The sequence below is a fragment of the Sus scrofa genome, chromosome 17 (genome assembly GCF_000003025.6).
Source record: "Sus scrofa isolate TJ Tabasco breed Duroc chromosome 17, Sscrofa11.1, whole genome shotgun sequence".
NCBI lineage: Eukaryota > Metazoa > Chordata > Mammalia > Artiodactyla > Suidae > Sus > Sus scrofa.
The window spans coordinates 9261318-9272899 of record NC_010459.5 but is presented as its reverse complement, the minus strand read 5'-3'; positions in this window follow the sequence as shown (position 1 = coordinate 9272899).

The window sequence follows — 11582 nt, the reverse complement described above, 5'->3', positions numbered from 1 at the left end:
CTATTAGAATGTAAGCTCCTTGACAAAGCCCTATTTCACCCAACTTTCTCTTGGGTCTATTTCATTTTCCTTTAGCAGCACGTCCAGTGTCTGGAGTTCAATAAATATTTGTTAAAGGAATAATCTCTCAGCATCTCACTTTTAGAACTGGGGTTCTGATACCAGACAGAAGTTTGTGCTGTTCTCTGTTACACCACCATTGCCCCAGTCCCAGAAACTTCCTCTGCCGTAAGGAACGCAGTAACCACATGAAGCTTTGATTGGCATCTTTCTTATTGACCAAAAGGAAGATGGTTAAAAATAATTGTTCCCAAGAACTTCCCATCCTAATAGGAAAGCTTGTTGTTTCAGGGTCCTCTGTTCTTTTTTTTTAATTTTAAATTAAAGTATAGTATATTTACAATGTTCTGTCAATTTCTGCTGTACAGCAAAGTGACCCATTCATATGTGTGTGTGTGTGTGTGTGTGTGTGTGTGTGTGTGTATGCATGTGTGTGTACTTGGTAATCACAAGTCTGCTCCCTTGTCTATGAGTCTGTTTCTGTTTTGTAAATAGGTATATCTGTGCCATATTTTAGATTTCACATCTAAGTTATATATGGTATTCATCTTTTTCTGACTTCCTTCACTTAGTTTGAGAATCTCCAGTTGCCTCCTTGTTGCTGTAAATACCACTGTTTTGTACTTTCTTATACCTGAGTAGTATTCTCTTGTGTATATATACCACATCTTCTTAATCCCTTCATCTGTCAGCAGATATTTAGCTTATTTCCCTGTCTTGGCTATTGTGAATGGTGCTGTACACTACGTACATAGGGGCACATGTATCTTTTTGAATGACAGTTTCAAAGAACCCGATCAAAAAAATGGGCAGAAGACCTAAATAGAAATTTCTCCAAAGAAGACATATAGATGGCCGATAGGCACATTAAAAAATGCTCAACAACACTAATTATTAGAGAAACGCAAGTCAAAACTATGATGAGGTACCACCTCACACTGGTCAGAATGGCTATCATTATTAATAAGTCTACAAATAACAAATGCTGTGGGGGTGTGGAGAAAATGGAACCCTCCTACACTATTGGTGAGAATGTAAATTGGTACAACCACTATGGAAAACAGTATGGTTTCTCAGAAAACTAACCATAGAACTACCACACGATCCTGGGTTCTATAATCAGCTTTCCCACGAATTACTGTTGTTTCAAGTATATGGCATGGGTTCCATTTCTCTTAGACTGGGGATTGGGGTCTTTCGGAAATGGACAGAGGAATATTCAGAAAAGGAAGAACAACCTTCGCAATTGAAAATTTTAGGATACCATTTCTCTGTTTTCAGGGTGTGGTGTCAGATATGCTTTGTTTCAGTTTCAAATTGATAAAGCCCCAAATCTGAATTTGCAAAATCCACCATCCCAAACAATTCAGGAACACTGCAATGTTCTTGCGCAGTTCCTTAATTTTTTCTAAATTCAATGGGTCTTTCTCCTCCTTTCTGATTAAGGTCAAGCATCTGGTTTTTTTTTTTTTTTGACTCTCTTCTCTTCTTGCCCTTTCATGTTCCTTCTGGTTTGATTGTACTGAAAACTAATAAGAGAGACCTGATAGTTAACACTCACTGATATTTCCTCTGTGCCATGTCCTACGGTAAGGGTCTTTCACGGAGTATCTCATTTAACTCTCACACAGCCCTGTGAATTATGTACCAGAATTCATTTGAGGAAGCTACAGCTGGGGAATGTTATGTAAGAGCCCAAGGTCATGGTTTTGTAAGCGGTGGAGTCTGACTGGAGCAATCTGACTTTAAAGCCATCACTTTTAACCATTAGAGGCCTGGATTCCCTTCTCTGTTTTTTCCTCTCATTGTTCTGGTTACAGTTCACCATTGGCAATCTCCTTTGTTGAGGTCCTCACTTTCCTCTTCTCGGATGATGGCCTCCATTGAACAGTCATCATCTTCTAGGCTGAGGACTCCCAGTATTTTGGATCTAGTTGGATCTCTCCTGTCCTCTCCTGGACAGCCTTGCTAGTCTATAGAATATGCATAAGAAACACCTTAACACATCAAATATATACTAGACCCCTTCCATTAAGCCAGAGGCAAATTCTTACAAACCCTCCAGCAACGAGTTCAAGGTCTTAAGCAGAGAGTTCACTGCCAATTGACAGACCCAAGGCTTACTTATTACCTATTCTCTTATGCTAAGAACCAAGCTCATCTTTCCCATCTATTCCATGTTTTGGATATTGGTGTCTTTCACACCTGGCAATATAATTTGAGGCACCTAGGGAAGAATAAAGACATAAGGACCCTTGTTCAAAAGTATTCAGAATTTCAAGACACTGACAGTAGAACATGAAGCCAAGTGCTGGGCCCTTCTGCGAGCAAGACCCCATGTAACAGCATGGGCTGAATGTCCATGAGACTGGCTCTAGTAACTATTGATGTAGGTGAGCCCTTAGAGACCTAAACGTCATTTCTCCATCACATCCAACAGAATGCTAATCTTTTTTTTTTTTTTTTTTTATTTAAGTAAAGTTGATTTACAATGTTCTGTCAGTTTCTACTACACAGTGAAATGACCTGGTCATTCACATACATACATTTTTCTTCTTCTCATACTATCTTTTGTCATGGTCTATCCCAAGAGACTGGATATAGTTCCCTGTGCTCTACTGTAGGGTCTCATTGCTTATCTATTCTCAGCATAATAATTTGCATCTACTAACCCCAAACTCCCAGTCCATCCCACTCTCTCCCCCTCACCCTCAGCAACACAAGTCTGTTCTCTGTGTCTGTGAGTATGTTTCTTTCTGTAGTAAATAGGTTAATTTGTGTCATATATTTTATTTTGTTTATTTATTTTTGCTTTTTAGAGCTGCACCCATGGCATATGGAGGTTTCCAGGCTAGGGGTTCAGTCAGAGCTACAGCTGCCGACCTCCACGACAGCCACAGCAGTGCAGGATCCAAGCCACATCTGTGACCTACACCACAGCTCATGGCAATGCTGGATCCTTAACCCGGTGAGCGAGGCCAGGAATCGAACCCTCAACCTCATGGTTACTAGTCAGGTCCATTTCCACTGCGCCACAACGAGAATTCCCATTTGTGTCATATTTTAGGTGTAAAGTGGAATCTATGGTATCTGCCTTTCTCTTTCTAACTTACTTCACTTAGTATGAGAATCTCTAGTTGCATTCAAATTGTTGCAAATATCATTATTTCATTCTTTTTTTGACTGAATAGTATTCCATTGTGTATATATACCATATCTTCTTTATCCATTTATCTGTTGATGGACCTTTACCTTGTTTCCATGTCTTGGCTATTGTGAATAGCTGAACACCAATCTTGCCACTCCTCCTGCCTTAGTATATCTTACCTGGTTGGGGATGCTCTGTGGTCTCTGTAAGGATGCTGGTTTGATCCCTGGCCTTAGTCAGTAGGTGAAGAATCTGGTGTTGCAGCAAGCTGCAGTGTAGGTCACAGGGGCAGTTCGGATCCTGCGTTGCTATGGCTGTGGCGTAGGCCTCAGCTGCAGCTCTGATTGGACCTCTAGCCCACGAACTTCCATATGCCACAGGTGCTGCCGTAAAAAAACAAAAAAACAAAACAATCTTTCCTTTTGTTTCCAGGATAAATTGAAACTACTTTCTTGAATGGCTCTTGAAGCCAATCGTGATTTGACTTTATCAGATTCTCACCCTTTTTATTCTTTAATGCTCCAGCCATACTGAGCCACTCCATCAAGCAGACCATGCTATGCCGCCGTTCTTTGCACACCCTTCTGCTTTCTCTTCCTGGAATTTTGTAACTTTCATTAATTTGTATATGTATTAGTCACACTTTAAAAGGCATCTCATTAATTGCCACATATTTTTTTCAGTACTACCCTCCCCTTCTCTGCTTTAGCCATGGAAAGCCCCTTTCTCCCTTTGCCGCCCTGTAGTTTGGGTTAGGAGTTACTGCTCTGGGCCTCTACCCTCTGCTTATATTAAATGACCCATTTCATTGTGTGGAAATAATCCCTTTTTCCACTAGTGAGCTCCTTTAAACCAGGATTGGTGCCCTAATCTTTCTATCTCTACTCCCTAGCTCAGGAACTAGCATCCTATGTTTGACTTTTATTTATTTATTTTTTTAAGGCTACACCTGGGGCATATGGAGGTTCCCAGGCTAGGGGTCAAATCAGAGCTGCAGCTGCTGGCCTACACCACAGCCACAGCAATGCAGGATCCAACCCATGTCTAAGATCTATGCCACAGCATTTGGGGAACCTGGGATCGTTAATCCACTGAGGCCCATATCCTCGTGGATACTAGTTAGATTCTTAACCTACTGAGCCAAAATGGGAACTCTCTATGTTTGCCTTTTAAATGCTTATTGAATAAATGAGTAATTAGGGTAGATGTTCTGATGCATACAGGATTAGGTCTAGCCAGATTAATGAAACAATTCTTGAGTAAACAGTTCATTTATGGCTGATTGTTGAGTAACATGGGTTTGAACTACACTTATATATGACTTTTTTTTTTTTTTTTTTTTTTTTTTTGCCATACCCATGGCATGCGGAAGTTCCTTGGCCAGGGATCAAACTTGTGCCACAGCAGCGACCCAAGCCACTCAGATGCAGTGACAACTCTGGATCCTTAACCTGCTGCATTGCAAGAGAACTCCTGAGAAGTTCTCTTTTTACTAGACTTAATTTTTTTAAATTTTATTTATTTATTTATTTATTTATTTATTTATTTTGTCTTTTCTAGAGTCGCTCCCTCAGCATATGGAAGTTCCCAGGCTAGGGGTCTAATCAGAGCTGTAGCTGCTGGTCTACGCCAGAGCCACTGCAACTCGGTATCTGAGCTGCGCCTGTGACCTACACCACAGCTCACGGCAACGCTGGATCCTTAGCCCGCTGAGCAAGGCCAGGGATCGAACCCGCAACCTCATGGTTCTTAGATTCGTTAACCACTGCACCACGACGGGAACTCTGAACCCATGGTTTTTTAATTGGAGTCATTGACCTGGTATCTGGACTTACTGAGATTCAGGTTCTTTGTATCTCAGTGCAGAAGGAATTCAGGGAGAGACAAAGTGAAATAGATTAAGATATGATGCTTGTGAGAGATGCGAGGGGGAAGGTGAGGAGGCTCTGCCCCAAGGATTAATTGGGCTACAGGTTTATAATCCAAGGAAAGTGGGGAGAGGGAAAAGACACTTTCTTCCCCATTCTTCAGAGCATATCTCAGGCTTACATCACTAGCTCCTTCGTTGTATCGCATAAGGAAGTATTTGACCCCATGAGGTCAAACTAGAACTATCATGGCACCTATTGAAATCAGCAAAAGGGGGAGTTCCCGTCGTGGCTCAGTGGTTAATGAATCTGACTAGGAACCATGAGGTTGCGGGTTCCATCCCTGGCCTTGCTCAGTGGGTTAAGGACCCAGCGTTGCCGTGAGCTGGGGTGTAGGTTGCAGATGCAGCTCAGATCCCATATTGCTGTGGCTATGGCATAGGCCCGTGGCTACAGCTCCAATTAGACCCCTAGCCTGGGAACCTCCATATGCCGCAGGAGCAGCCCAAGAAAATGGCAATAAATAAATAAATAAATAAATCAGCAGAAGGGTGGTAACCTATTCGAAATTTATGTTGAATCATCTCAGGTTTCCATATAATGAGGTCTCCTATTTTGGAATGCCATTTTTCCCTGAAATCCCTGTCCTTTGTCCTAAGGGTCATTATCTTGCTGCACTTGAATGCAGGCCTCATTTCATCTTTCATTTAATGACCTGTGGCATAGCTCATGCTTTTATTTATGATTTCATAGTTAAGCAAGCCTACTTTGTTCCAAGACGTTCTGATGGACTTTTTGAGTGATGATTTTTACCTCACAGTGGTCTCCCAAAGTCCCCTAGGTTTCCCTCTCTATTCATGGTCCTCTACTAGGACTTTCACAATGACCTGTGTAACTACCCTTCTCTATCCCTATCATAAAGACTAGCTGGAGCTGAAATTGGTAGCGCAAATGCTAAATCAGAATTTCTTACATTGCCAGAGGCCTTGGAGAGAATTCGTGCTTTGTCTGGGCCTCTGGGCCTGAGTTAGCAAGCATATTTTTGACCATCAAACATACAAATTTTTCACCCCTCTGAACTTCTAACTCTTCAATGATTTATTGTCACACGAAACAATTCTGTGGAAACGAGTACATTTCAATCTTTAGCTCCTGGCTAATGATCCATAAATGTGTAACCCTGCACTGGTGCTTGGGCGTGAGGAGAGGAGGGTGGTATAAACTGAGGACTGTTTTCTCTGCACCAGTACTATTATTTTTATTTATTTATTTATTTTTCTTTTCCCTTTGCTTTTTTTTTTTTTTTTTTTTTTAAGGGCCACACCCGAGGCATATGGAGTTTCCCAGGCTAGGAGTCAAATCAGAGCTACAGCTGCTGGCCTACACCACAGCCACAGCAACGCCAGATCCTCAACCCACTGAGCGAGGCCAGGGATCGAACTCACAACCTCATGGTTCCTAGTGGGATTTGTTTCTGCTGCGCCAGGATGGGAAGTCCTTATTTATTTTTCACTTTTTTCTTTTTAGGGTTGTACCCATGCACATGGAAATTCTCAGGCTAGGAGTCAAATGGGAGCTACAGCTGCCGGCCTACGCCACAGCCACAGCAACACAGGATCTGAGCTGCATCTGCCACCCACACCACAGCTCACGGCAATGCTGGATCCTTAACCCACCGAGCTGAGTGAGGCCAGGGATCGAACCCACATCCTCAGGGATATTAGTCAGATTCATTTCCGCTGTGCCACAACAGGAATTCCAATACTATTATTTTTAGTATGCTAAGGTGAGAAAATCAGATAGAAATTCTATGTTAGGAATTTCAATTGTTTACTGGGCAAAAGATTATAGAAGGAGGAGGATAAAGAATACTTAATTTTCTGGAGTTCCCTCAGTGTCTTGGGAGGGCTGGGATGCAAATTTGATCCCTGGCCTGGGAACTCCATATGCCCTGGGATGGCCAAAAAGAAAAAAAAAAAAAAAAAAGAATACTTAATTTTCTGAATCTTAACACACAATTTTAAGCTAAATTCTCGCACTTATTAAAAATATGTGGAGAACTATATTATTGAGAAATAAAATATTGCCTTCCTTATCAGTAAACAAAATATGTCACAGTCATCAGTGATTCCAGCCACCTCCAAGAATGAGCCAGGGAGTCTTGAGGGAACTCACAGAGGAAACAAAGAATACCTGCCGTCTTAGCAGCCATCAGACTACAGCCACTCTTAACAGCGAGCCCTGAGGAAACTCGGACTGTGAGAATATAGGATACTGGCCCTACTAGCTGAGGTGTTTACCAAAGGAGTAATTTCCATCAGCCCAGACTTTTGCATTTTCCCAAAGAAAAGTGCTAAATTCCTTAACTTAAGGCTTTATTTTATTAACACCGATCTTTTGTTCAGAATACCTTCCTTTTGTTGCAAAATTCCTATATATCCAGACTCCCCCTTACCTCCTAGAAGCAGTTTTCCCAAGGTAACTTGAGAAAGTCCAGATTTTGCCCCCAGGAAAAGTTAACTCATGACTCTCATATGACTCTCATATTGTGGGTTTTTTTTTTTTTTTTTTTTTGTACATTGACAAACTTCTTGATTTTACTATGACATAGGCTGGAATGGAATTATTATTACCTCTGTTCATATAGAATTCATGCAGTTCCTGTTGTGGCTCAGTGGGTTACAAAAGCAACCTGTATACATGAGGATGTGGGTTTGATCCCTGGTGTCGCTCAGTGGGTTAAGGATCCAGGGTTGCCGTGAGCTGTGGTGTAGGTCACAGATGCAGCTCAGATCTTATGTTGCTGTGGCTATGGCGTAAGCTGGCAGCCTGCAGCTCCAATTTGACCACTAGCCTGGGACTTCCCATATGCTGAAACTGCGGCCCTTAAAGGCAAAAAAGAAAAAAAAAAATTCACGATTCATATTACAAAGAATTCATGACACCCAGCTCAAAACTTCCATTACGGTAGGAGGCTACCTTCGCCCTTAAGTAATCTCACTCCCCCGGCCCCCATTATCATTCATTGTGACAAGGGGAGGACACAGGGCATATGAGATGCAGAAGTAGCAGGATGCTTTTCTTTGGAAAAGCATTCAGCATTTTGTTGCACCTCTCCCAGTCCAGAAGTGCATTAGAGGAAAATCAGGAATATCAGGAATCTTGGTTTCTTTCTTTTTATTTCCTTCCTTCCTTTCTCTCTCTCTCTCTTTCTTTCTCTCTCTCTCTCTTTCTTTCTTTCTTTCTTTCTTTCTTTCTTCTCAATGAATTTTATTACATTTGTAGTTGTGCAACGATCATTACAACCCAATTTTATAACCTTTCCATCCCAAGCCCCCAGCCTATACCCCACCCCCAAACTGGTCTCCTTTGGAAACCATAAGTTTCTTAAAAATCTGTAAGTCAGTATCTGTTCTGCAAAGAAGTTCATTGTTTTCTTTTTTAAGATTTTACATATAAGTGACAGCATAAGAAGTTGGTGTCTCACTGTCTAACTTCACTTAGTGTGATAATTTCTAGGTCCATCCATGTCACTGCCAATTCCATTATTTCTTCCTTTTTATGGCTAGTATTCCATTGTGTATATGTACCACACCTTCTTTATCCACACCTCTGTCGATGGACATTTAGGTTGCTTCCATGTCTTGGCTACTGCAAATAGTGCTGCAGGGAACACTGGAGTACATGTGTCTTTGCGAGTCATGGTTTTCTCTGGATAGATGCCTGGGAGTGGGATTGCTGGATTGAATGGTAATTCTATTTTTAGTTTTTTTGAGGAATCTCCATACTGTTTTCCAGAGTGGATGTACATTCCCACCAACAGAGTAAGAGTGTTCTCTTTTCTCCATACCCTCTGAAGCATTTATTTTTTGTAGATTTTGATGATGGCCATTCTGGCTGGTATAAGGTAGTACCTCATAGAAGTTTTGATTTACATTTCTCTAATAATCAGTGATGTTAAACACCTTTTCATGTGTTCTCTGTCCATTCGCATGTCTTCTTTGGGGAATTGTCTCTTTAGATCTTCTGCCCATTTTTTTGATGGGGTTGTTTGATGTTTTGGTATTGAGCTGAAGGAGGTGTTTATAAATTTTGGAGATTAATCCCTTGTCAGTAGCTTCATTTTCAAATATTTTCTCCCATTCTGTTGGCTGTCTTTTCGTTTTCTTTAGTTTCCTTTGCTGTGCAGAAACTTTTCAGTTTGATTAGGTCCCATTTGTTTATATTTGTCTTTATTGTCATTTCTCTAAGAGGTGGGCCTGAGAAGATATTGCTGTGGTTTATGTCAGAGAGCATTTGACTTATGTTTTCCTCGAAGAGTTTTATAGTATCTAGGCTTATATTTAGGTCTTTGATCCATTTCGAGTTTATTTTTCTGTATGGTGTTAGGAAGTGCCTATCTATTCTTCTTTCTTTCTTTCCTTCTTTCTCTCTTTTTTTTGCCATGTCTGCAACATGTGCAAGTTCCTGGGCTAGGGATCAAACCTGTGCCACAGGAGCTATGTTAACCCATTGTGCCATGAGGGAATTCAGGAATCTTCGTTTCTATATTTGTACAGATATAAGAGATTAGACGCTGGATAAACACTCTCTGTAGAGAACTTAAAGCTGAATTTCAGTCTGTTTATCACCTACCTAGTGTGGACAGAGAAGGTGGTCTGCCATATTTAAACAAAGGATGTTGTGGCATCAAGCCTTCAGCCACTGAGGCTGCCCCCCGCCCCCAACTGATTGTGCACCCTGAGGGGATTCAGGATGGAGAAAAGCAGGATGCTGGCACTGGAGGGTTAAGGCACATATCAAAGGAATGATTTCAAGAAGCCCAGATTCTGGCATCTTCCCATACATAGAAAAGCACTTGAGATGCTTTTTACATGACTTGAGATGTCTGGTTTACTTTCATTAACAGTAATCTTTCAATGTTCCAACGAGCTGGCTTTCTGTTGCAAAAACTCCTATAGATCCTGGCTCATCCCTTACTTTGGAGCTGTTCCTCAGAGTGATTTGAGAGGCTGCCTCCTGGGCTTAAGTCTTTAGCAAGTCTGCTGAATAAAATGTAATCCTCAAATTTAAGTTGTGCATTTTTTGCCAGTCTACAGTAGCCACAGTACAGTGTCAGTGACGATACCCCCTGCTTCCCTCTCCCTCTCCCTACATCTTTCCCATCTCCAGGTCAGATGGGTGTGATGATATAAAGAAGATGTGGGTGCAGAATCTGGCAGAGGGGACCAAAGATGCTCTGCATCTCAAGGTCATTTCAATGCTAATTAGATAAAACTAGCTCTGCAGGAGAAATTCTTCATGTGTAGTCCTGTGTTGTGTAGATGTAAGGTCAGAGAAATCAGTGTAGCAGGCTGGAGAGCAAAAAAAAAAAAAAAAAAAATCTTGATGTGGAGCCAGGAAACAATCCTCAGCAATTTACTTACTTATTTTCCAGTAGAATTTTATAGTTTTCTAAACTTTAGTTCTGTATGTCATTCAGTTCCCAGGGACTTTGTAAATGAGACAAGGCAAGTATTACTTTGCTCATATTACAGAAATAGGAAGTGATTTCCCCAAGGTCACAAAGCTGATAGGGGTCCAAGATGGAACCCATGCTTTTAGTCTCCTGATTCTCAGGTTAGTAATTTCCAGACTGTGTCAAACCGTAAGACATGATGATCTTGCTGGTCATCCCTTAAAATCGACATGCATGTGCACACACACATACAGGCATTTAGTATGTAGGTATGCATGTATGCATGTACACTTTTTTCCTTATAAACTTATACGTGCTCCTTATAAACTTACACATGCTTGTTGCAGACAGGAGAATGAAGAAAACATTTCCCATCATCTAGAAACTATTTTCATTGACATTTGGTGTCTTTTCTAGGGAATTAAACAAAATTTTGCTGTAAGTGTTGGTAGAAGGGGGACCCCTTCCGTGGCCTGAGCATGGGCTTATCTAACAGTCAGAAATGAATTGTCTGAGGTGACATGCGTGATGACAAAGCAAGGGGCTTTTTTGGGAAGGGTCACCCACGCAGAGAGCAGCAGGTGAGAGAACCCAGGAGAACTGCTCTGCCACATGGCATATGTCTCAAGTTTTATGGGAATGGGGTTACTTTCCGGATCATCTCTGACCAGTCATCTTGCTCAGGTGGTACTTGATCTGGCTCAGGGTCCTTCCTGCTTGTGTGGGCATCTCTCACCAAGATGGATTCCAGCATCGAGGATGTTGGAAAGTTGGTGGTCTCCTCCCTCCTACTGGCCCCTCCCAAATTCTCCCAGTTAGTCTTCAGGGAAGCACCATATCAGGGCCTCCTGCTGTAAGACAGCTCATGCAAGCAGCTGTGATCTTATCTGGCCAAGGTGAGCAGTTGCCGTTAATAGTCTCCTAACATAAGCAGGAAGATTTCGCTTGAGTCCATTGGATTACGTTGCATTTGAGAAACCCTGCTAAAATAGTTTGTAGATGTTTGTTTTTAGAAGTACCTAAATGCAATTCCTTCCTTAAATCTACT